Source organism: Lemur catta, chromosome 14, assembly GCF_020740605.2.
Source record: "Lemur catta isolate mLemCat1 chromosome 14, mLemCat1.pri, whole genome shotgun sequence".
NCBI classification, from domain to species: domain Eukaryota; kingdom Metazoa; phylum Chordata; class Mammalia; order Primates; family Lemuridae; genus Lemur; species Lemur catta.
Genome location: NC_059141.1, coordinates 18377447 through 18403997, shown reverse-complemented (window position 1 = coordinate 18403997; position 26551 = coordinate 18377447).

The window sequence follows — 26551 nt, the reverse complement described above, 5'->3', positions numbered from 1 at the left end:
AATTTATCTATCGATTCAACACAATTGCTGTCAAAATCTGAGTAGCATTTTAAAATACAGATACAATCTGATACTAATATTTTTAAAAAGTGCAAATGATTTAAAACAAATAATAAAATAATTTTGAAAAGAACAAGTTGAAGGAAACATAATGCCTGATTTCAATATTACTATAATGTACAGTAGTTAAGACAATATCATATTTGCATTAAAATAGATAAATAGATCAAATGAATAGAACAGTGAGACCAGAGTGGTGTATGTGTGTGTGTGTGTGTGTGTGTGTGTGTGTGTGCGCGCGCATTCAATTAATTTTCAGTAAATGTGTCAGGGTAATACAATGTGTGAAAGAATAACATTTTCATGAAACAGCTGGAAAAATAGGATATCTGTTTGAAAAAAAAAAAGAACTTTGACCCTTAATCATACTATATGCAAAAATTTACCTAAAATGGATCATTAAACCAAGCACATAATTTAAAGAAATTATAGGAGAAAATCTTCATGGTCATCGGGGAATCACAATTTTTCTTCAATAAGACCTAAAAAGCAAGAACCACGAAAGAAACAAAATTTGATTGAATGGACTTCATAAAACTTAAGAAGTTCTATATTTTATAAAAAGTTTAAAAATTTGCATAGAGTAGCCTCATTGAAGTGAAGGCAGTAGCTACTCTGAGGGGTGTTGTGACTATGGGGGTCAGAGGAGGGGGCTTCTACAGTGTTAATGCTCCCTGTGGTTGTATAACATGTCTCAACAAAGATGAACGCATTTTGGATTCCATTCCCTCATCCTACACAATACTAGTATGGTATCCATATATTTAAACGTTGTGTCCAGTTATTTCATTGTATGTTTAGGAGGGCTAGAGGTTTAGAATTCAATATTTTCCTAGTCATGTTGAAGAGGGATAATTAGTCAAAGGGTGGAGTGGAACATTCTTCCTAATCTTGTAAACATGAATATTACTTGTTATTCATACAGTTACTGACCTTGCAATCATGGTTATGGTTAAAAACCATGGAGGGCTGTAAGGTATGTTAAACAGCTAATATGCTTAGACACTGTGCTATGGCATTTATACATATTGCCTCCTGTAGTCTTTATGGAAACCTTGTGAGGTAGGTATTAATAATATCCCTAAATTATAGATGAAGAAGCTGAGTTCATGTGACAGAATTAGAGGCAATGAACCAGGCCTATCTCATTCTTAGAAAGTTTCAAGGTTACATAAAGTACCTATTTCTCCTTGAAAAAATCTTTGGCAAATTAAAATCCCTGAAATATATTTGATCATAAAATCACAAGACTGGGTAGCTAAAGAGAAATTGAAAATATTTCAATTCAGCTCTGTCCTGTTAGAGATCAAGAACCTATTGTTGCCTGTAATCCTAGCACTCTGGGAGGCTGAGGCAGGAGGATCACCAGGTATCAGGAGTTTGAGACCAGCCTGAGCAAGAGTGAGACCCCATCTCTACTAAAAATGGAAGAAATTAGCTGGCCAACTAAAAATATATATAGAAAAAATTAGCAGGGCATGGTGGCACATGCCTGTAGTCCCGGCTACTTGGGAGGCTGAGGCAGAAGGATCGCTTAAGCCCAGGAGTTTGAGGTTGCTGTGAGCTAGGCTGACGCCACAGCACTCTAGCCTGGGCAACAGAGTAAGACTCTGTGTCCAAAAAGAACCTGTTATCTCAGATGTAAGGTGCCTTGCTCAAAGTCATATTGGAAGACTACAGTCTTACACTGCCAAATTCCAAATTCTGTCTTCTTGCAGTTATTCCAACTGTCTCCAGTAATATGCTAGATACAAAATCTAGCAAGGATGAGAACGCACAGTGAATCAGAGGAAAACAGGCAATCCTGGTGGCTTTCCTTACCACACACCAGGAAGAACAGCGGAGATGTGATAGGAGCTGGCAGCAAGTCTGCAGGAGCCTGCAGTGTGGAGGAGGTGGGTGAACCAGAAAGCAAATATCATCAGCGTCAGACGTTGCATGGACAGCTTATTGATTTTCTTTTCACTTGAGTCACGATGCACGTCGGTAAATAGCAGATCGTGTCATGGGAGCCACGCTGGAAACTGGCAACATCAGGAAGAAGCAAAGCCTTGGAGAGGAGCCTGACTCTTGTGACAAACATCTCACGTCCACAGGTCCCACTTGTGCAGCCCTTTAGGTCAGAGGAGGCAACTTACCATGGCATTCTGCCACGGGCTGCTTCCTGCCTGTAGTTCTATAGTTCTTCCCAGCATTCACAGATGAGAGGAACAAGAAAATTTGGTCATTTCCTTCCTGGGAAGACGCTGGAGTAGGTACTTCCATTATTATATGGCAGATGGGGGATATGAGCACAGAAGGGTGGGGAGTCTATGGAACTTCAGGTCCCTGCTGTGACCTTCTCCCCCTCCCCCCAATAAGATCCAGTGCTTGCTGATAGAAACTGATTCTGGATTCTGTAAGTTCCAGACAGCAAGAGTGCAACTGCATTGCAAACTATAACTGCCACCTGAGCTTTTTGAGTGCCTCAAGCCATCAGGCAAGGAAAGGGGTCGTGCATGGGCTGTCCTCCCCCGAAAGAACAAAGGCTACTGTTATAAAATGGGGCAGGAAAGCACATATTTGGCAATTAAATGATCCTCATGGCAATCTCTTCGTCAGTGTTGGTGGCAAATGAACAAATGCAGCAACCACACCCAGAGAAAGTCCTATAACTCGACCGGGAGGGAGGGTCTGTGTCACCCCACCGGGAATTTCTCCTATACCAGCAGAGGCCCTAGGGGTGAAGGGAATAATAAAATCAATGGTAGATAAAATAGATGGTAAGTATCTGTTCCAGCCTAGAAACCAGCTGTAGTAATGAGGGCTCTAATTAATACCACAAATTTTCTCCTTGTACATTTTATCCAGAAAAGAAAAGTAGCCACCCAGAATCCTGAGAAAGCTTCTCCCAGAACTAATAAGACACAAGTAGATCCCAGTGTCCAAGAGGTGGACTGTAGTAGTCACAGTGTGACACTGCCCAGATCTAATCCCTTTAGGACTGAAACACTCTCTCAGCTGCTGGTGGTGTTAACAGTCACCAACTCTAAACCTTCACACCGTTTGCACTTGAAAGCTATTTTGTCCAAGATAGAGCAGGCCTTATCCAGAGAGTGAAAGATAAGAAGGTGAAAGGCCTAGGGGATCAGGGGCGGCCTCTGTTGTGGTGTATGGCAGCTGAAGTTCTCTGCCCCATCCTGCTTCCTTTACTCCCCAAAGGTGTGGATTCTGAGAGAGCTCCCTGTGTACTTCCTGTATACTTCCGGGGATGCTAACCTTGACACCCTCATATCTTCCTTTTCCTATGCCCTTCATTCTTTGCTGTAGTTTTATATTTGTACTTGGGATAATTATTCTTCAGGCTTTAGTATGTTTTGTAGGCAAATATGTAGAATATAGATTCTTCCAGATTAGTTAATCTGAAATGCCTATAAATTGCTGTAAATTGTGGACATAATCTCCCAGGGATAAAATTCAAGGATGGCACATTAATATTTTTTCCCTTTTGACACTTTACATCATTTAGTTTGCTTTTGTTTTTAATTATTCACATGATTAAATCAGGACTAGGCTTCTTATTGTTTTCTTGAAGGTAATACTTCACTCACACCTCACTCCCTGCTTCTGGATGCTCTTAACTTTTTATCATTTTCTTTCGGGTTTAATTGTTTGCATAGGATAGGTCTAGATGGAGCTTTCTTTGTACCTTTTATTCTTGGGATTCTTTAGAGCTTATTGGATCTTTTCAGTTATAAAATGGTTAGTATTTCTTCAAAATTTTCTTCTCCTGAAATGTCTGATTTCATGCTTTGTGTATCTTTTTAAAATCTCATATGCATTTTATAGTCTTTTTTTCTATTTTCTATCATTTTTGGTCTCTGCCTTAAATTTAGGTATTTTCTATGGGCTTTCTGCTACTTCTAATCTGATATACCCAACAGTTAATTTTAGTGATTGAATTTTTCATTTCTAAAGTTTTTGATTTGACACATTTTCATGAATTAAGTCTTTATTGAAAATTTCCCTCTTTTCCACTATTTTCCACTCTTTTCCACTATTTTCTTGAATATATTAATTACATTAATAATTAAAGTTTCTGTCTGAAAAGCCTGGGCTTTTTAGGGCATTTTTCTCTTTCTTTCTTTTTTTTTTTTTCATTGATGTGATAGCACTTAGTCTTCATTTTACCATATGTCATAATTTATGACACACTTATGAATGAAATAAACATCAAGAATCTTGATGATGTTTTTTTCCTGCAAAGATGTTAAGATTTTCATGTCAGGCAGGCAGTGTTGAAGCAAGTAAGCTTTATCCTCTCAAGAATGGTTTTAGGTTTTATTGATCTATTTCAGTTTTGTGTTTAATCCTAGGGAATGGTCCTGACTCCTAACACCAAGCCTCTCTGGGGTATCAACAGAGATACTAGGGTATTATTTATGGCCCCTGTTGGCAATATTTGAAGTGCACCTTCCATCTCCCCTGCATCAAGCAACTGCTGATACCTCTGCTTGGATCCTTCACTTCTTAGCTTGCATTGTATGCGGGGTTTCATGGCGTTTTCCCAGTGCATAAAGAATTTGGGGGTTATTCAATGACTTGAGGATATTTGTATGCAGATTTTAGGACTTATTTCTCTATGATTTTTTCTCCTGCTGTCTGGTGGTCCTGGAATTTGGTCTGTGCCACTTTAAGATTCTTAAGTCCACTGAAACTGGTATTACAGCTTGGAGATCTATTCTCTGCGTTGCACGCTGGAGAATGCTCTCAGAAAAAAGTCAAGACTAATGTGTTGCTCATCTTATGTATTTTCTTTATCTCTAGTATTGTGGCCCCTCAGGTACTGTTTGAGTTAGTTGCTCTTCAATGCAAGCGTATAACCATAAATATCATATATGTATGTATGTTTATGTGTATGTGTGTGTGTGTGTGTGTGTGTACAGTCAGTTGGCCCTCTATATCCGTGAATTCCACATCCATGGATTTGATCAACTACGGATTGAAAATATTTAAAAAAAATTGCATCTGTACTGAACATGTATGGACTTTTTTTCCTTGTCATCATTCCCTAAACAATACAGTATAACAATTATTTACATAGCGGTTACATTGTATTAGGTATTATGAGTAATCTAAAGATGATTTTAAGAAAGTGCATAGGTTATATGCAAATACTATGCTATTTTACATCAGGGACCTGAGCATCTGCAGATTTTGGTATCCACAGGAGGTCCTGGAACCAATCCTCCATGGTTACTGAGGGACAACTCTATTTATAATTCTTTTCAGTGGGAGAGTGAATCTAACGCACATTTGTAAACTGGATCTCTGCCTCTCCTTCTAACTTCATTCTTTCATCTTTTATTTCAATGCAGCCTACACTTCAGTGTACTGAATTTTTTGTTATTCTCTGAACACTGCTTCTTCTTACATCTCTGATTTTGAACATGGTATTCCCTCCTTTTCTCAGAAATTTTTCCCACCTCATAGACTTTATAAAGGTCTACTTGTAGCCGGGTGCAGTGACTCACGCCTGTAATCCTAGCCCTCTGGGAGGCCGAGGCGGGTGGATCGCTTGAGGTCAGAAGTTCGAGACCAGCCTGAGCAAGAGTGAGACCCCGTCTCTACTAAAAATAGAAAGAAATTATCTGGCCAACTAAAAATCTATATAGAAAAAATTAGCCGGGCATGGTGGCGCGTGCCTGTAGTCCCAGCTACTCTGGAGGCTGAGGCAGTAGGATCGCTTAAGCCCAGGAGTTTGAGGTTGCTGTGAGCTAGGCTGACGCCACGGCACTCACTCTAGCCCGGGCAACAGAGCAAGACTCTGTCTCAAAAAAAAAAAAAAAAAAAAAGGTCTACTTGTCCTTCACAGTCAGTACTCTACCATCTTTACCTGTTTCTTTTCTCCCGCCAGGATGAATTGGTTAATTTTCCAATATAATACCTCCAAATTCTGTCCTTAACTGTCTCCACACCATTTGCATACTCTATTATAATCAGATGTTTATTGGTCTGTCTTCCTCTCTGGATTGTGAGTTTTCCTGAAGGCCCTAGAGTACAGTGCTTGACACATAGCATGTGCTAGGTCATTTCATAGTGGATTTATCAATAAATATTTTTGCTTCTATTACTACAGACTTTGTCTTCAGGGAGATCATTGAAAGAGGTGCGCTTTGAGCCCTATTATTCATTGAAGAGAAAGACATGGTGAGATGCAAAAACTCTTTCGCTGTCAGTCTGGGGAAATCAGTCGATAGGCACTAATCCCAGGTTATCATGTTGGTTGAATTAGTTGGACATTCTAATTATAGCAAGATTACTTAATCCCATCATTCGATCCCACCTTTCCTCTTTAATTCCCATTTCCCCCCTCCTCACCTGTACATCCTCATAAAATGTAGCCCACTCATTTCTCCTTGACTAACACTGTTTAGCCTTCCTATATTGCTCCTTTTCCCCACACTTAGGAAAATTCAATGTATCATTCGGTGGTCAGGTTACACCTTCCCCATTTGATGAAACCTCCCTAACTACTCCGCACCTCGCTGCTTCCTTGTGTCTCCGAATACATCACTAGGTCCTCTCAGATGCACACTCAGTTTGTGGTTACCAATTTTTTCTATGGGTTTTATCTGCTCCCCACAATAGCTGCTTCTTGAGGACAGGTATTAATAGTACGTATTTTATCTTCTCCCTATTTTGTCAACACTAAAGAAACCAGCACGTTGGTGGGCTTACAAGGGAATCGCAGGAAATATTGTTTAATTAAATGATTAATCATCTGTCTCTCTTGGCTGAGAACGCTGCAATTATATTGCTTAATAAAGGATTTTCCTCACTTTAAGCAATAACTTAAGAGTTATGTAACTTAAAAAGTTATTTAACTTAAAGTTAACTTCAAAAGCTTAATAACTTTTGCCTTATCTAATTCGCCATGCCTTTACCACCTGTTTTATTTACTTAGTGGCACTGCTTTAAATTGACTTTAAATTCTATCTATCTATCTATCTATCTATCTATCTATCTATCTATCTATCTATATCTTTCTATCTTCTTTTCACCTATCCACACTTAGCCTCATCCCAATCATGACATCATCAAATACACTACTTAAGCTTTATTTTTTTCCTGATATCCGTCAAAATAATTATTAACAAAAAGCCAATTTTCTGTCTGTACCACCCCGATTCTCCTGCACATCACTAGAGCTACACTGTCTGTACCGGGATTAGAGCAGCCTTATCTCCATTGTAGTCTGTCTTCTTGAGCCTTAGAGACACGTTTTCTCTATAATTAGATAACACTCCTGGTGCCAGTTTGCCTGGGGAATTAATCTAGGCTCTGCTACTTACCTTCTGCTCCAACCTTGGCTCTAACCTGGTTTGGCTAATTTCCATATCATTAGCTTTGAATACAGATTCCTCCTCTTTGTTTAAACCCTTTAGACTGATAACTTGGTATAGCCGTCTGCCTGGCCCTTCTACTGGGCTCCTCCCCACTTTGACCGGGGGTCTCCATCCACTTTCCCTTAGCCCAGTTCTTGGGAATTACAGCAATGGTTATGAGGAGGGATGGAATCAGACACGTAGCTCAGGGAAGTCACTATGAAAGCCAGCTGTGCACACTCACTCTGCCCAGCAGCAGGGGTAAGAGTATTCACTTATGAGTCAAAATCAAACCCAGGTCTTTGTGCATGTGATCCTCAGAAACACATGTAATCTCTTAATTAAAGCTCAATTTTCTCATCTGAAAAAAAAGTGATTATTAGTGCAAGCCTGCTGAAGTTTATGTGATGCTTAAGTGAGAATATAAACCAAAACTTCTTATTATCCCTAGCATAGGAAATTCTCAATAAAAATACGGCATTATTATGACTATTTTAATGTTATTATTGTACTTATTGCTATATCACTACCACTATTCACAGTGATCCCAAGTGACTGGAACAACTCCAAATACTTCATTTCTTGGCAACTTCTAGAGAATCCAGAGAGTGTCGCCTGCTGACTCACTCCGCCCTGGCATCTGGGACTCCAGCGTGGTTGGCTGTCTGTGGAGGCAGCTGTTTCCCACAAAGGCAGGTCTTTTCTCAGGGAGCCATGAGATCAGAGAACAAGACAAAAAATCAGAGAAGTCATTCTGTTTGTTTGTCTTTTCCTTAGATGCATATTTGCTAAGGATTAGAAGGAAGAGCCTGATAATACAGGGATTGTTAAATGGAAAAAGGTACACACAGTAGATTAGGGACACAAATGCTAGCGGGCAGGTGACAAAGGCAGAGCCCTCCCTGTGGGGAGAAATGAGGAGTGAATGTCAAGTAGTTCACCCGTGAAGGGCAAGTGAGCGGAGGTCTGATTAACTTCTTCGTGGAGGCTCATTTTTCTCCTAAACAGCATTCACCATATTCAGAGTATTCATTCCACGTTTACCAGTTCGCTGCTGTACACTTGTCATCCTCTAGCCCAGAGTTCTGAGGTTTTGATGGTTATTTATGATTGGTGAAAGAAACCAATCAGCTGCAGGAGACAGCAAGCTCATGCTCGTGACAGTGGGGTGGTAAACACTGCTTGGCCTTTCTTTTAATTTTAATCAACAGTAAGTTGTTGCTGTCCCTACATGCTGCCTTCGCAAAGCAGTTTTTAAGGGCCCTGGCCTGTGATGGTGGAGCTTGAGTTGCTAAGGAAGCCAGGGAATAGAGAGTTCTGCAAAAGGACCATGATAATGATCAGGTGCAAGGTGAATTTCTTCATCACGGTGACATATCATCAAAGACAGTTTGCGTGAGAGTTTTCCTGTGCAGGAATAATGACTGCAAATAGATAAGAAGTTGTTGCTTCTGGGGTGCTGATTAAAAAACGCTGTATTTGTACGTGGTTATTTAGCAAGGTATCTTAGTCCTTTTGGGCTACTATAACAAAAATTCTATAAACAAGGTGGCTTATAAACAAGAGAAATGTATTTCTCACAGTTCTGGAAGCTGGGAAGTCCAAAATCAAAGTGCAGGGAGATTCTGTGCTGGTGAGATCCCACTTCCTGGTTCCAAGTTGAGCGTCTTCTTGCTGTGTCCTCACATGGCAGAAGGGGAAGCAAGCTCTCTGGGGCCTCTTTTATAAAGGCACTAATCCCATTCAAGAGGGCTCTATCCTCATGACGTAATCACCTCCCAAAGTCCCCACCTCCAGATAGTATCACATTGAGGATTAGGTTTTTAACACAGAAATTTGGAGAAATATAAACATTCCGTCTGTAGCACCAGGAATACTTAGAGTACTGGGATGAGACTCACTAGAGATTTATGAATAAAAGTCACCTAAATTTTTCTGGAGGCTGAAGTCTCAAACAGGCTTGAAGAGTCTTTTGCCCACTTTTTAATAGGGTAGTTTGATTTTTGCTTGCTGATTTATTTGTTCATTCTGGATATTAGCCCTTTATTGGATATATAGTTTGCAAATATTTTCTCCCATTCTATATGTTGTCTATTTGCTCTGTTGGTTATTTCCTTAGCTGTGCAGAAGCTTTTTAATTTAATCAAGCCCCACTTATTTATTTTTGTTGTTGCTATAATTGCCTTTGTGGTCTTAGTCATGAATTCTTTGCCTACGCCTATATCTAGAAGAGTTTTTGCTACATTTTCCTCTAGAATTCTTATCATTTCCTGCCTCATATTTAAGTCTTTTATCCATCTTAAATTAACTTTTGTGAGTCGTGAGAGATAGGGATCCTGTTTGACTCCTCTGCATGTGGCTATCCAATTTTCCCAGCATCATTTATTGAATAAGGCTTCTTTTCCCCAGTGTATATTGTTGTCTACTTTGTCAAAGATCAGTTGACTGTATGTGGATGGTTTTATATCTGGGTTCTCTGTTCTGTTCCATTGGTCCAGAAAGTGGACAAAAAAACATGAAAAGAACCTTTTCAAAAGAAGATAGACAAATCCCTCCCCCCTGAAAAAAACATGAAAAAATGCTCAATGTCAGTAATCACCAGGGAAATGCAAATTAAAACCATGATGACATATCACCTTACTCCTGTTAGAATGGCTTTTATTAAAAAGTCCCCAAACAATAATGCTGACATGAATGCGGAGAGAAAGGAACACTTGTACACTGTTGGTGAGACTGCAAATTAGTACAACCTGTATGGAAAACAGTATGGATATTCCTCAAAGAACTAAAAGTAGACCTACAATTCAATCCAGCAATCCCAATACTGGGTATCTAGCCAAAGGAAAAGAAGTCATTTTATCAAAAAGACACTTGTACTTTAATGTTTGTTGCAGCACAATTCACAGCTGCAAAGAGGTGGAATCAACTCAGGTGCCCATCAATTCATGAGTGTATTAACAAAATGTGGTATATGTATACCATCAAGTACTACAAAGCCATAAAAAAGATGAATTATTGCCTTTTGTAACAACCTGGATGGAACTGGAGACCGGAATGGAAAAACAAACACCACTTGTAGTTGCTATTAAATTGGAACTAACTGATGAGCACACATGTGCATGGAATGAAGTAAAACTCAATGGAAATCAAGCAGGGGGAAGCGAGGAAGAGGAGGTGAGCCAAAACCTACCTAACAGGTACAATGAACACTAATTGGGTGATGGGGACACTTGGAGCTGTGACTCAAGCATTACAAAAGAGGTCCATGTAACCAAATGAATTTGTACCTCCTCAATATTTTGAAGTAAAAAAAAATTAACATAAAACCAAAAAAAAAAAAAAAAAGAAAAAAAGAGGCTTAAAGAGGTCAGAGGACATAAGAGAAAGAGAACATGGTTTTGAGTCACATATGTCTGTGTTTGAGTTCTAGTTCTGCTTTACTAGCTGTAAAACACTGAGCATATTATTTCTCTCTTCTGAACTTCATGTAAAATGGAAAAACAAAGGCTCAGAAAAGGGTAATAATTTTTTCAAATAAAGTTGTTGATAATAACAATACCCACCTCATGAAGCTGTCTGAGGATCAAGTGAAAGAGCACTTGTGGAGGAGCCTGTCTTTATTTACTATTGCTGCTGTAAAAATCACCATAAACTTGGTGGCTTAAAACAACACAGATTTATTACCTTACATTGCTGCAGGATAGAAGTCCATTGCGGGTGTCAACAGGCTAATGTCAAGCTGTTAGAAAGGCTGAATTCCTTCCTGAAGGCTCCAGGGGAGAGAGTCTGTTCCCTGCCCTTTCTAGCTCCTAGAGGCCATCTGCATATTTTGGCTCAACTTCCTCTATTTTCAAAGCCAGAAATACTGGATCAAATCCTTTTTCTACATCATTCTGAACTTGTCTTTTGCTTCCCTCTTCCCTTTTAAGAACTCTTGTGATCCATTGGGCTCGCCTGGATAATTGAGGCTACTCTCACCATCTCGAGGTCCTTGACTTAATTACATCTGTTGAGACCACTTTGCTGTGTAAGGGGGTTCAAGGATTAGGATGTGGACAATTTTAGGGGGAACATAATTGTTGTCTACTACAGAGTGCCATAACTATGAAAGTTATGCACATGGCACCACTGGCTTTTTGGAACATGGTAGGATTTTATTGAAAAACTGGGGTGTGGTGAGGGCGGTATTTACCTCCCTTTTGCCATCGTCTCAGAAAGCCACTTCTCCTTTCCTTAGGCCTAGAGTGCTAAGCAACAGGATAGTTGATTTACTTCAATGCCTTGATGTGTATATTTAAAGGATTTGGGGTTAGAAGAGTTTTCTAAAATATTCTGAAAGGTTGGTGTTGAGCTTTTAGGTGTGGAGACCAGGAGCCAGACTGGATGTTAGCAATCAAGCCTTTATTTCCTAACTGAGACAGTGCAGGAGAGAGGTGAGAGAAAAAGGTGCCAGCTCCCCAGGGTTCCAAATCCCCACAGATGGGCACCGGGCTGGGATCTGATGATGTGTGGTGAGATGGGGGAGATTCCTAACACTGCTGAGGAGCCTTGAAGAAAAGACTTCTGCATTTTCATGGACTCGGGGGACTAGGGGAAGGAAGTGAGGGAAGAACCAGAAGCGGAAAAATATTTTAGTTTATTGTGTTTAATTGGAAATAATATTCATATATATTTATGGGTACAATATGATGTTTCAATATTATGTATACATTGTGGAATGATCAAATCAGGCTAACTAATAAATCCATCACCTGAAATACTCATCATTTTCTTTTGGTGAGAACATTTAAAATCCATTCTTTTAGCTATTTTAACATATACAATACGTTATTATTAACTCTTGTCATGCTGTGCAATAGATCTCTATTCCAGAACCGCTGTGTAACTGAAACTTTGACCACTGTCTCTTCTTTCCCCATCAACCCCCTACTACCATCCCCTGGTAACCACCATTCTATTCTCTACTTCCATGAGTTCGACTTGTTAAGATTCCACATATAAGGGGGATCATGTGGTATTTGTCTCTCTTCACCTGGCTTATTTCACTAAGCAGAATGTCCTCTACATTCATCCATGTTGCCGAACATGATGGAATTTCCTGCTTTTTAAAGGCTGAAAAGTATTTCACTGTATATATATATATATATATATATGCCCCTGTTTTTTAAAAAAATCCATTCATTCATTGATAAACACTGCAATTGTTTCCATATCTTGGCTATTGTGAACAATGCTGCAATGAACATGGGGGTGCAGATATCTCTTCTACATACTACTTTGAATTCCTTTGGCTGTATCCCCAGAAGCAGAATTGCTGGATCATATGGCAATTCTACTTTTAGGTTTTTGGGGAACCTCTATACTGTTTTCCAAAATCACTGTACTAATTTACAGTAACACCAACAGAATATAAAGGTTCTGTTTTCTGTATAAGAAGTGTAAAAATACTGAGTCCAAGTGAAGCAAAATGCCTCTGTTAAGGCCCCTGATAAGGAGGTTTTGGCAGAGGCTCCAGGGAGGTGCCTCAGGAGAGGCTGCCAGCGGAGGGGACTGAGCCCGAGTCCTTGACTGCAACTTCCTTCAGAGAACTGCAAAGCACTGACTGTGCACCAAGTCTGGTTTGGGAAGGATAGCTTTCCTCCCTGAGGACTGTCCGGCAAAGCTTTGAACTTGCCTATGGTCAAGCCTGAAAGATCACCCACGAGATTTTGGCTTGGAGCCAGACTCCCTAGCTAATATGTATTAAAAACAAACAAATATATTAATAGTGTCCGGAGTAATTGCTATAATACTTTGTAGTCAGAAAATAGGTGCTTTTTTATGGGGAGAAATGTTATTTATTTGTGGATAGAAATGACACGTAGAATTGCAGGACGTGATGTATAAGTAAACACATTTATCATGAAATGTTATATAATGACCTTGCCCCATGGAATTTGCATAGAATTGCTGTAGAATCAGGAGCATGCCTGAAATTAGAATTTGGTATTAAATCCAAGTACGGATTTTTGGCTATGAGTCTAGGCCACTTCTTGGTAATTGAAGAATGGACCATTTCCCTCACCCCTGGTTTAATGCATGTGGTAGCAGAGAAAACAGGTAATCTTTTCATCTATGGATATAGCTGATTTTAGTAGGAGCTATTGATTTCAGCCTAGAGAAAAATGCAGCTGAAGTTAGAAAATAAATCTTTTATGTTCATTTCCTTCATTCTGATTTGGCTGAAGCTGAAACATTCCTGCTAGCACATCTTCCATGACTTTGCCCAGTTGAGTTTTAAATAATTCAGTTGATTGCCCTCTTAATATTTTTCCTGGAATCTCATTCCACCATATAATGGAGTTATTAGGAAGTTCTTGATATGATATTCTTGTGTTCAGTTCTGGAGAAATTTTCTCTTACTTAATTTTACCTCAGTAAAGAGATCAATAACAGTAAAAATTTTTCAATGAGCAAAAAAAAAAAAAAAAAAAAAAAAGCCAACCAAAAAAAAAAAAACCCCAAAACAAAAAATGTGGTAGTGAAATGGACTGGGGCAAGGGAGGGAGTTTTGTTGGTTTCGTTTTGTTTTGGCTGGAGGGGAAGAAGGAGAGGAGGTGGGTAGTGCGAGGACATACTAAAAGAAATGGTCGGTGAGTGGAGGAGAGGTAGAAATAAAACATGTCTCTCAGAATGGATATGAGGAGGCCGTAGCAGCCAAGAATCAATAGTGAATTCTCTAATTTCTTCCCTCTCTGTGTGAAATGGACCTCAAGGTGCTGATTTCAGTAATTTCCGTGGATTTGGTTGAGTCTCAGGTTGTTAACTTCAAATTGATATTTAACCATTTAAAAATCCATTTCTCCTATTCTGTAGGTTGACTATTCACTCTAATGGTAGTTTCCTTGGCTGTGCAGAGATTTTAATTTGATCAGATCCCATTTATTTATTTTTGTTTCTGCTGTGGTTGCTTTGGGGGGTCTTCCTCATAAATTCTTTGCCTAGGCTGATGTCTGTAAGAGTTTTCTGAACATTTTCTTCTAGAGTTCTTAAGGTTTCACGTCTTAGGTTTAAGTCTGTTATACATTGTGAGTTGATTTTTGTGAGAGGTGAGAGGTATGGATCAGGGCTGATAACAAGAATCAACATAGAATTTAAGAAAATTAACAAGAAAAAAATCAAACAACCCCATTAAAAAGTGGGCAAAAGATATGAACAGAAACTGTGCAAAAGAAGACAGAATAATGGCCAGCAAACATAAAAAAAATGCTCGACATCTCTAATCATCAGGGAAATGCAAATCAAAATCACAGTGGGATATCACCTAACTCCAGGGAGAATGGCTTTTATCAAAAAGTCCCAAAACAACAAGTGGTGGCGTGGAAGTGGAGAGATAGGAACACTCTTACACTGCTGGTGGGACTGCAAATTATTACAACCTCTGTGGAAAGTTATATGTAGATATCTCAAAGAACTAAAAATAGAAATACCATTTAATCTAGCATTCCCACTACGAGGCATCTACCCAAAGGAAAAAAAGTCATTTTATAATAAAGACATCTGCACCCGAATGTTTATGGCAGCACAATTCACAAGTGCAAAGTTGTAGAAACAACCCAAGTGCCCATCAATACATGAGTGGATTAATAAAATGTGATATATGTATACCATGGAATACTACTCAACCATGAAAAACAATGGTGAACTAGCACCTCTTACATTATCCTGGGTGGAGCCAGAGCCTACTCTTTGAAGTGAAGTATCACAAGAATAGAAAAAACAAGTACCACATGTACTCACCATCAAATTGGTACTAATTGATCAGCACTTAGGTGCTCACATGGAAGTAATAATCACTGGGTTCCAGGCAGGTGGGAGAGGGGTAGAGGAGATGGGTAAACTCATAAATATTGGGTGCAGAGCCCACTATATGGGGGATGGGCATGCTTGTAACTCTGGCTAGGGCAATGCAAAGGCAACATATGTAACCAAAATGTTTGTACACCCATAATATTCTGAAATTTTATAAAAAGGAAAATAAAGAAATTGAAGGAAAAAATCCATTTCTATCCATGTTAACCTGCATTGAAGATCAGTGCTGGAAGGTTGTGGAAATAGGGTAAGGGAGGTAGTTTAAAGATCTAAATTGTAAAATTATAACATGTGTGTTGCTTTTCCCACCAACAACCACTTCACTTCCTCCGCCCCCACGTCCTGAAGACACCCTCATGTGTTTCAGGTTTGGAACTCTGAGTTCCCAAAGTACTGAATTTCTGCAACTGACGAGAGGCTGGCAGGTAGCACTCAAGAAGGCTCTAGCGTCTTCAGAGATTAAAAAACAAAAACAAATGAACAACAGCAACAAAACGAAAACCCCACCAGATTCTTACCCACTCTACCTGTCAAGGTAAGTAAGAGCAGAGTTTCCAGATTGGTGCCACAGAGTTAAAAACATCTGATGACTTTCTTAGGGTTTCTTTGTAAAGTGATATCCAGGAAGAGGAGTAATTTTCAAAGAAGTATTTCTTTTATCACCCCAAAGCAGGAATGCTTTAAGTGAAATCAAGACTTGCTCTATCTTTTATCCATTTAATGCCACAGCTTTGAGGCCCTCCAGGATCTTACTTTCCTGTTAACCTCCCCTCCAACTCCCAGCCCGATGACTATCCTAATTCTTGGAAAAAAGTTCAAAATTCTTAACACGGTCTACCAGACCCTTGTTTGTCTCTCCTGTCTCTTCCCGCTTCCTGTCCACACTGGTCATGAGCAACTTTCTAAGCTGTGGCACATACCTCAGGGCCCTGGGGGCCTCCGCATGCTATAGTTTCCTTGGCTTTTACTGGATTATTCACTACCATGCTCTGTCCTTAATTAAAGCTCTCTTACTTTTTGTATTATTGCTTAATTACCACATCCACAGAGAGAAGTTCTCTGACCACCCTTGCTCCTATTCTAGATTAATTTTCCTGTCATGAGCCCTCTTAATACCCTGCACATTCCTTTCAAAGCAATTATAATGAATCACACAATGGCATAGGTAAATATGCAGATTTATCTTTCCCCACTGGAGGGCGAGCTTCATGAGAAGAGAACTATTTCACTCCCTTGTACCACTGGTCCTTAGTGCAGTACTGGTACAAATTAATAGCAAAAATAGCTTTTTGTTGGATAAAAAACTCTATGTTATAACCTTGTCTGAGAATGAACAGAGAGTAACTGCCAAAATTCAAAGACCTGTGTGTGACTGTTCAATACAATTGAACTGGGCAACCAGAGCATTTTCCATGAAGAAACATGTTTGCTGCCTTTTTAAGTCATCAAAGAAATGTTCCAAGTGTGTGCAAGTATCTTGTAATAGATTCCTGGTTATACAACATAACACATACTCTACAAACACTGAAAACATCTGTACTTAATAGTTACCTTTCTACTGTGGATTATGAAAACTTTCCCCTCTGCTTCTGTATCTTCTTAGAATATATATGTGTCTTTGTGTGTGTGCACGTGTATTTCAGTATGTAAACCAGCTGAAAAATGATATCATTTTACTTTTTTACATCAGAAAGTACATTACAAAACAATAGTTATTCAGTGGTATGCTCATGCTGGCTTGCAAGAGTTGATTGTGTGCTCTTACCAGCTCTTCGTTCAGTCATGTCAAATGTGTAGTTCAGAGTCAGACAGTGAGAGAGTATTTACACCATGTAAATTGGCAAATACTAGATATCAGGGCTATTTTCCCTGGAGAGTCTATTGCAAAATATTTACCTGCAAAAAGCTGGTTATAATACTAGTTAAGGATAACAATAATGGCCTATATTTTGAGCAAATTAAGAGTCTCTCAGAGTAGTCCATAGTTAGTGTGGATCACTAATGGTGATATTCAAATTCATATAGATAATCAGATTGGATTCAAAGAGTAAAGAGATTCCCTATTAGAAAAAGACAAAATTCCTCAGAATTCAGAAGCTGAATCATTCAAAGATGTGAATAAGGGGAACTGGTAAATTTGAAATCCAACATTTGCAGGTGTTAATTTTAAAAAAGGAGCAACGCTAGTAATTTTGGGAGGAGAAATCTATTACAGAGTCATTGCTGGGGTAAATGTACATGGATATTTGTAGAAATATGAGGGAATAAATAGTATCTGAGGGTTTTTTCAGGAAGACTCAGGAGCTTGGAAATTATGTAAGGAGAAGTGTAAAAATAATCATGGTACTAAGTCTGGATTGGTAAAGAGCTTTCCACATAGAACTGAAAACATAACAAAGCAATCTCAGAAATAGGGTCTTATAGTCACAATTTTTAGAAAACTTCTGCATTAGAACTGAAAGTTTAGCAAAGCATGATACCACAACAACCTAAATTGAACTGCCAAGGCCAGGATCCAGAGACCCAATAAAAGATGTTTCGAAAAGAAATACAGAGCTCAGCTTGGATCTGTGGGGCCTGGGTGAACTGATTCCAGTATCACTTTCTATCTGAAGTGCTCCTTCATCATTCAACCCCTGTGATCTCTTTTCACCTCAACTCTACTGCATTCACTGCCTGTTTTTCCCACAAGACATTGAGGTTTTGCTGCTTCTAGTGGGCATTATCTTTGGGATGTAGCATCTTCAGCCATTCTCTGTGCTGTTCTTTGGAGTCAGAGATGGTAGGAGTATTTACAACATGGAAATTGGCAAACACTAGAAATCAGGGCTATTTTCCCTTGAGAGTCTACTGTAAAATATTAGACTTAAAGATGTCTCATGTTGGAAAACAGCCATTCTCTGCATCTAAATCACATTTATCATTCTCATCTACAGTGCTAATAAACACAAGGTACATCCTACCAACTCCTTTTATATATTTTGGTCCTACTGCTAAACTCTCATCTGCATAGCTGTAAATTTTCATGTCTGGCTACCTTATGCAGGCATCCTCTCATGGAATATTATAGCAACCACAATGTATCTCTCTTGGAGCAAACTAAAGCAAGAGAATTTTCTTTTCATTTTTTTTTCCTTTTTTCTCTCCTATTCTATCTGTTTCAACCAAATCCCAGATTTCAACAATGCAGGTGGTCCATCTTTGTTTACTGCTGTGTGTTTTAAGTTTGTTTCTGGTCATACTGTTTGTTTCCCACTGAGTATTCCTGGATCCTAAGCTCTGTGGGGGTTCTTGGAGGGACCTTCTTTTCTCTTATTGGATCCTGAGGTGAATCCTTCAAAGATGACTAACTTTTAGAGATATCTAGTTTCTATTAACTTGTTTAGTTCACACTGATTCCTGAATGTCTCCTGCTTGTGAAACCTCAGATTTACTATATAAGCACATAATATGGAGCTAAGAATAAGAGGGAAAAATAGACCATCTTCCATTTCATCATTATTATTGTTGCTTATTTTTGTTATGGTTTCAGCTAAAAAAAATTAGCAGGAAGCTAATGAGAGAAACTTGTGACTTCTTGATTTTTAGATATTAGGTTGGATGACAAAGTAAGATGTAGACTGAAATAGAGTCTAGTTCACAGTATAGATAGTTGCCACTACCTAGCTGAATGACCTTGAGCAAGCCACCTCATCTTTTTAGGTGTCTGTTTCTTCATCTATAAAATAAATAACTCTTTCTGGCTCTAATAGTCTATGAAGACATAGCACGGAAACCAGAAAATCCTGGAGAGGGAGAGAACTGCTTTAGTCCAGTGAATACTTGTATAGGACTAAAGGAAAGATCAATAGATATTAAAATGTCAAGAGTAATGCCTTTATTTTCTCCTAAAAAAGGTGTATTATCCATAGCGTATCCATACATAATGTTACTGCAACAAGGCAAGATAAGAGAAAACAGCAGGGAAGATAAAAACAAACCTTACCATTTGTCAGACACTGAGCTGAGCACTTTGGACATATCATTGTGTTAAACACAATAGCTCCATGAGGTAGGCATTATTATCTCCACCATACACATGAGCCTTAAGGACGTTAAGTAATTTGCCTAATGTCAGGTCACTAGTAAATTATGTATATTGCATTCCAATACAAATCATTCTGAAGTAAATAACACTGACTGCCAACTCAAGAGGGAAGGAGACTGGTGCCACTCTATATTTTTTGTAAAGTGGCTGGATTTCATGCTTGGATGCACGCTAGAGAACTACACAGTCCAACTTTCTTATGAAATATTTTAGGAGGTTTTACTCTGGGGCATTTGAGGAAATCTGGAACCCACGTGTTTCTTTCAATAGTGTAGTTCTCCAAGTAAGAAAAAGTCTTGCTCATATCAGACTTCTGCTGCTTATCCCTGTGGAGGAGAGATAGCATCTCTGCTATGTTCATCAGCAGTATCTCCAAGTACATGACCCTTTAACTTATCATCTAGTTTTCTGAGGAAATGAAGAGTGGGTTAAATTGACTGGATGAATGATCCTGTGCCCAGAAAAAAAGCAAAAAAGCAATTTTACACCCAAGCAGTGTTGTACATACAGCTTATTGCTGTCTGCAAAGACATTCATCTGTAAAGTAAACGTGTTTTGCTTCCTGTTTATTCTTTGGTTTATTGTTCTTTTTTCACGCACACATTAAAAAAGACAATAATCCTGGGGTTAATGTGCTTACTCTGGACCCAGAAAGAAGATACTCAGTGCATGCTTAGGTAATCTTTATGTTTTACCAGGAGAGCATATACTCTTTGAGTTGTTTGTGAAGCGCTGGTGTATTCTGAGTTATCCACCTATTTTTAGGCGATTTTCACTGACGTTGGCAACACTTGCTAGTGTGATGAAGGCATAGATTCTCCATGACAGCCAGAACCCTCAAGGGAACCTCCTCTAGAGTTTCTAAGCTCAATGTGACCTGAGAAACAGTCTAGTGTATTTTCACACTAGCCAGCGCTGAGATGTTGTACCCAATAGGGACCTAATACAGGATTTTGACCTCAGAAACATTTTTATGTATTCATCGGTAATATTTAGTATTAAATTGTAGGAAAATAGCTTGAATTAGTTTAAGAATAAAATTGAAATATAAGGGGTGATCTCAAAGAAGCAGAAGACAGTTTCTGAGTCTCAAGAAATAACTGGAAGTGGAAAAGGGAAAAGTATCCAGACAGCCTTCTGTGCCTCTCACATTTCTGCTTCACACAATCATTCTGCTTCATTCTTCTCTTTCTCTGTAGACTAGCTTTTCTCCTACCCTCATACTCTGTTACATGATAGGAAGGGCTGTTCTTTGGCTGTTTAGATCAAGAGTAGCTGTTCAATGTCAGTGAAAGTTTTTTGATTGGCTCATCATTTGTTGGATGCTATGGTAGGCTAAATTATTTGTTCCAATTTGTCACTTTCCTGTAGATGAATAACAATATTCACACCCTAGTTATGGCTTCATGGTGGTTGTGTACTACTCTTTGGTCTTTGGCATGTAATTTGCTTTGCTTTGGCTGACGGAATTTAAATGGATATGACAAAAGCAGAAGTTTAATCTGTGCTCCGAAGGTTGTCCTTTTATGCTCTAGTGATCTGCCAATAGAAGAACATGCTCTGGGTAGCAACTGTTCCTTCATCCTGCACCTCAGAATAAATATACGTGGAACAGACATAAACCAAACCTGCAGCCCAGAACTGGGCCAGTTTAGACAATCCAGACTGCACTTGATGTATAGACCCATAAAATAAGTGCTTGTTGTTATAAGTTGTTGACATTTGGGGATTATGCAGTGTCATTGAGTAATAGTTGACTGATACAGAAATTGGTACTGAAAGTGGAGTATGATCATAATAGAAGTCTAAAATCTTGCTGTTGGGACTGGGGGCAAGCAGTGAGAAAACACTGATAGGAAGCTGCAAAATTGGCAACCCATGTAATGTAGTGACAAAATATTTGGCAAAACTGTCTCTCACATGTGGCAACTTGGGAGACAGAAAAATATTCCTAATAAACTTGAACCTTCTGCTAGGTAGTTTGGAAGCCTAATAATGTTGAAAATGTGAGCTGATGGCTACTAAGTCAATTTGAAAGTTATTAAAAAAAAGAGCTCAGAAAAAAAGATTTGCAAATATAGTTAAGAGGGAATATATGCCGTCCATGAATTCTAAGATTTACAGAATTGAAAAACAAATCTTTTCATCATTTTCAAATATTTGGCCATTAAAACAAAATTTGAGGTTGAAGTCCAAGTTTTGGATGCTGCCATTAAGATACAGCAGCTTAAGGGCAAAGGAAGCTCATAGGGTGGTTGTCAGAGCCTTTGTTAAGACTTCTAGAAGGATTAAGGAGATACAACTTTATCCTTTGGTTGGACAAAAAGATTTTCAGAAGTATAAAAGCCATGATCCCATGGAAACCTGATAAACCCAGTGTTTTCTCAATTAAGTCTGGACTCTAGAGGCAGAGTGAAACATGTCAGGAAAGAATTGTGGATGTGGCTTTTCGCACTCCATGCACTCTGGAAGTCAACTGTGAACATTTAAACTAATTGCAGGTTTAAAATTTTTGCTACACAGTTAGAAAATGGGAATCTCAAAATTGCAATTTGCTAAAGGATTTCAGGTGATGTCTAGAGGTTCTCTATTCACGAGTTTTTCCAAACCTTGTTTCCATTACGTTTGATCTGGGTTTCTCTGACTCAGGAAACCTGCAGATACAGCTGTATTTCTTGTCCTAGGCCACCTTGCTTAGTCAAAACCTCACTAGTTGTGCCTTTTTCTTAGGCCCGAATAAATGATAATACAGTGAGGCAGAGAACAGTTCAGATAAGTCACGTGCAAGCTTCCAAGTAGGAGATAGTTCCAAGACAGCAGACAAAACGTCTCAGCGTTTTATTGTGTTCATAAAAATTGTCAGAACACCTAGTGAGATCTTTAAATAATAATGAGTTCTGGTCACTAAAATGCAAAACAAAGGAAATGTGAGCATCTTTTTTTTCCTTCTTCTTAATCATTAAACTCAAAACTTATAACATTATTGAGAAGGGTCTCATCGATGTTTTATGTTTCAAAGTCAAATCCCCAGTTGATAAAGGCTTGCTTGGGGACTGCAAAGAAGTGGAGTATAGAGGCAGCAGACTAGCTCACACATCTTCAAACCAAAACTCCACTGACTTGAAGCTCAGACACTGAGAATCAGATGCTAGGGGCCTTCTGCTGACTCTATCAGCAGATACCTGGCATATGTCAATGCTCAGATCGTAGTGCAGGTATGGATGTTCCTTTTGTCTCCAACAAATGCTCCTGCGTTAAGCTCACAAAAAAAAAAAAAGATTTCTACTCTTTTATTCCTTTATCTCCACCATGACTCTCTTACACTTATTCTGGTTGAGAAGTAGAAGACACAGCTTATGCTTGGCCTGTGTTTATTGATGTTGACTTTCTGCATGCAAAACATGATAATTCCTCTGCTTCTCCTCTAGTATATTGGTGAGCAAAGTAGCCTATACGGAAGTCTTCATGGGGGAGATAAGGATGGACTGAAAGCAGTTGGGGTGTTTTATACTGTATATTTTTCAGCAAAACTACCTAAAACATACGTATTAGAAATTGTATTCTCCTAAATAATATTTTTTTGGCCACTGTATCACCAGGGGGAACAGTGGAATACTCTAGCGTGCCCATTCATTTCTTCTTTGTCATCTACTCATCCTCTTCTATCATTCCTGCTGACCACACATTTTCTTCCTTGCCCTAACAAAACAGTCCAGTGACTCTGTTTGTTTACTGGAGTTTGCGCTTGGAGTCTTTCGTTCCAGCCAAACATCACTCCTGTAAGAAAATTTTTAGTGAATAATGTTTTCCTTATCCTGTAACATTACATTCTCCATCCCAGCACTTCTTTCTGTCTGGGGGACCCAGGACCAAAGACCTTGCTGAACTCACATCAAAACAAAGCCCCCTGTTTTCTTATTCTAAAAAGTAATCACTTGTATATCAAATTGTTATTGATGCTTCTGGATTATTTTTCTTAAAAGAGTTGACAAAATTTTGTTAGCTCAGGACCCACAAAAATCTAAATTCAATTCTGTCCTCCTCCTTAATATAACCTTTACTATAACGACAGACAGGAAGTCTGAAAATGCATCTGTGGGATGTCCTTTGGTTTTCCTTTCACTACTGCTGGGCTGCCCAAACTTTCTTTAAGGCAAGATGGGCAGTATCACAGAGAAAGGAAACTAGATGACTATTTTCAGCATCCCAGAGTCTCGCAGGTTTGATTTTGGCTTTGCCTGTTAGATATGAGAAATGGTAAGAGGCACAGAAGATAAGTAGAATTATGGGCAAAGGGAATTATTTTCAAACTAGTAGGAAGTAAAATAAGGCCATTAGATCTTAAACAGGTGGTGGAATTTATTAATAAAATTATTTGATGGAGAAATCCTAAAATCTGTAGAAGAGAAAACTGATAACTTACTATGTAAGGACACTGGGTAGGATCACTGGAGACATTTTCAATGGGCAATAGGGTAGAGCACATTATTTAAAATTACCAGCCTTGTCTTTCCTAGAAGTTGTCACAAAGGAAAATAGATTTTTTTTTTTTTAGATGTTGAAAAATGCATTTCAAAGGAAACAGCTAACACAGTGTTTAAAACCACCAGGTATCAAAGAGAGAAATCTCAAGGCAAAAACTATCAATTTTAAGTGAAAGGATGAAGCAAGAAAGGAATGGCTTTCTGATGCCCTGTGAGATGTTATGATTATTAATGACAGGAGCAGAATCTATTCAAAACACTCCAGTAGGCCAAGTATTGTGGCTGTTTTATAATATAAATTCAAAGCAAACTGTTGCTTCTTGGTCCTCACTGCCTGTCACCTCACCTCTACCACACTCTTTCCCCACTGACCACCAGGCAGGAGTTCTTGCTTTCCAAAGAATAAGTTAGACTACTGCAAAATATCGGAAGAAAGAGCAGTCTGTACCTCTGACTCTTCCCATTACATGCACTTTGTATTCCTATGTGTTTGTATGTTCTTTCCAAATGTTCTAGAATGTTTTAATTGCTTGTTTTTGCTATTTTCCCACAAAGTTGCAGGTCCATTAGAAAAGGAAATAAGAATTCTATATCTTATATAGTTTTCAATAATGGAATCCAAGTAAATAAGTATTTGTGATCATTTTTGAATTGTTGTGTTGCATATATATTATATGTCTATAATGTTAAAGTTTCTTGGGTATTTTTGTGTTGTCTTACCAACATGATGATTATTTCAACAGAAGTATATTAAGTTTAAGGTACTTTGAGAGATGCAGAGTTGATTAGGACTTAGATAAAGCTCTCACAAAGGTTTTAGGTAAAGGAAAATAATAAGAGAAAAATATTTATAACATGACAAGTTATTTATTTTATCTAAAGCTGCTTATAATGTCCAAATTTAAGCATACAAATTTGTCTGTCCAATAACAGCATCAGACGTCTTCATAATCCTTCACATCAAGAACAGTGCTTGGGTCGGGCATGGTGGCTCACGCCTGTAATCCTAGCACTCTGGGAGGCCGAGGCGGGTAGATCGCTCAAGGTCAGGAGTTCGAGACCAGCCTGAGCAAGAGCGAGATCCCGTCTCTACTAAAAGGAAAATAGAAAGAAATTATCTGGCCAACTAAAATATATATAGCAAAAATTAGCCGGGCATGGTGGCACATGCCTATAGTCCCAGCTACCCGGGAGGCTGAGGCAGTAGGATCGCTGAAGCCCAGGAGTTTGATGTTGCTGTGAGCTGGGTTAACGCCACGGCACTCACTCTAGCCTGGGCAACAAAGCGAGACTCTGTCTCAAAAAAAAAAAAAAAAAAAAAAAAAGAACAGTGCTTGGCACAGAGTAGATGCCCAGTTATGTCTGTGCTTTTTGAGATTCTTAGACAGCCACTTCTATATCCGTACAGAATGCAGTTGGAACTCTTTGCTATCAGGGTAAGGCTGGGCTCATAAAAAGAGGTTTAAAATATTCCCTGTACTTCTATCATTTGGAAGAGTTTAAGAAGGATTGGTCCTACTTCTTTGAATATTTGGTAGAATCAAGCTGTGAAATCATTTGGTCCTTGGCTTTTCTTTATTGGGAGGTTTTTGATTACTACTTCAATTTCTGTATATGCTATTGATCTCTTCATATTTTCTATTTCTTCTTGATTCAGTCTCGGAGGGAGTGTGTTTCCAGGAATTTATCCATTTCTTCTAGGTTTTCCAAATTGTTGGCATATAATTGTTCATAATAGTCCTTTCTGATCCTTTTTATGTCTGAGACATCTGCTGTAATATTGCTTCTTTCATTTCTAATTTTATTTATTTGAATCTTCTCTTTTTTCCCTTAGTCTAGCTAAGGATTTTTCAATTTTGTTTATTTTTTTTAAAATAATCAACTCTAAAGTTTGATTTTTTCTATAGTTTTTTAATTCTCTATTTGATTTATTTCTGCTCTGATCTTCTGTTAACTTTGCATTTAGTTTCTACTTTTTTTTCTAGTTCTTTCAGGTGTAAAGATAGGTTGTTTATTTAAGCTCTTTCTTCTTTCTTAATGTATGTGTTTATTGCTATAAACTTGCCTTTTATTAGCTGCATGCGATGAAGTTTAGTGGATTATGTCTTAGTTTTTGATTGTCTCTAGAAAATTTTTAAATTCCCTTTGGATTTCCTCTTTGACTCAGTGGTTGTTCAAGAGTGTATTATTTATAGATGAGGAGACAAGATGGCTGACAGAGACATCAGCTGCCAGATTGTCTCAGAAAGAAGTAAAAGTTTTAGAAGAAAAAGAAAAAAAACAAATAAATAAACATTGATTGGGTGTAATTCCAAGGGAAAAGAGCCAGAACCTACCAGAGATTCCACAGGAAGAAGTAGAGCAGAACAAGAAGGAGTAGCATACTGACAGAGATCAATTCCTGAGAGGCTTGGAACCCAGCAAAAATGGTAGGTGGGGGTTTTGTTTCTCCCTCCCTCCCATCTGTCACTGGTGTCAGGCTTCTGAGCTTCTGGAAAGTCTTTCTACACTAGGGAGCCCAAAAGCTTCTGCCACTAGTGAACTGGGAGCTTCTTGAGGACAAAACACCAGACTGCCAGCCCCCTTGGGGTCACTTCCCATCATCATAGACCTGAGCCAAGATGGTGGGCACCATATTGCTTCTCCATCCACTGTGTGCCTTTGTCCTTCACAGGGAATATCAGCCCCTCAGTTTTCATCTC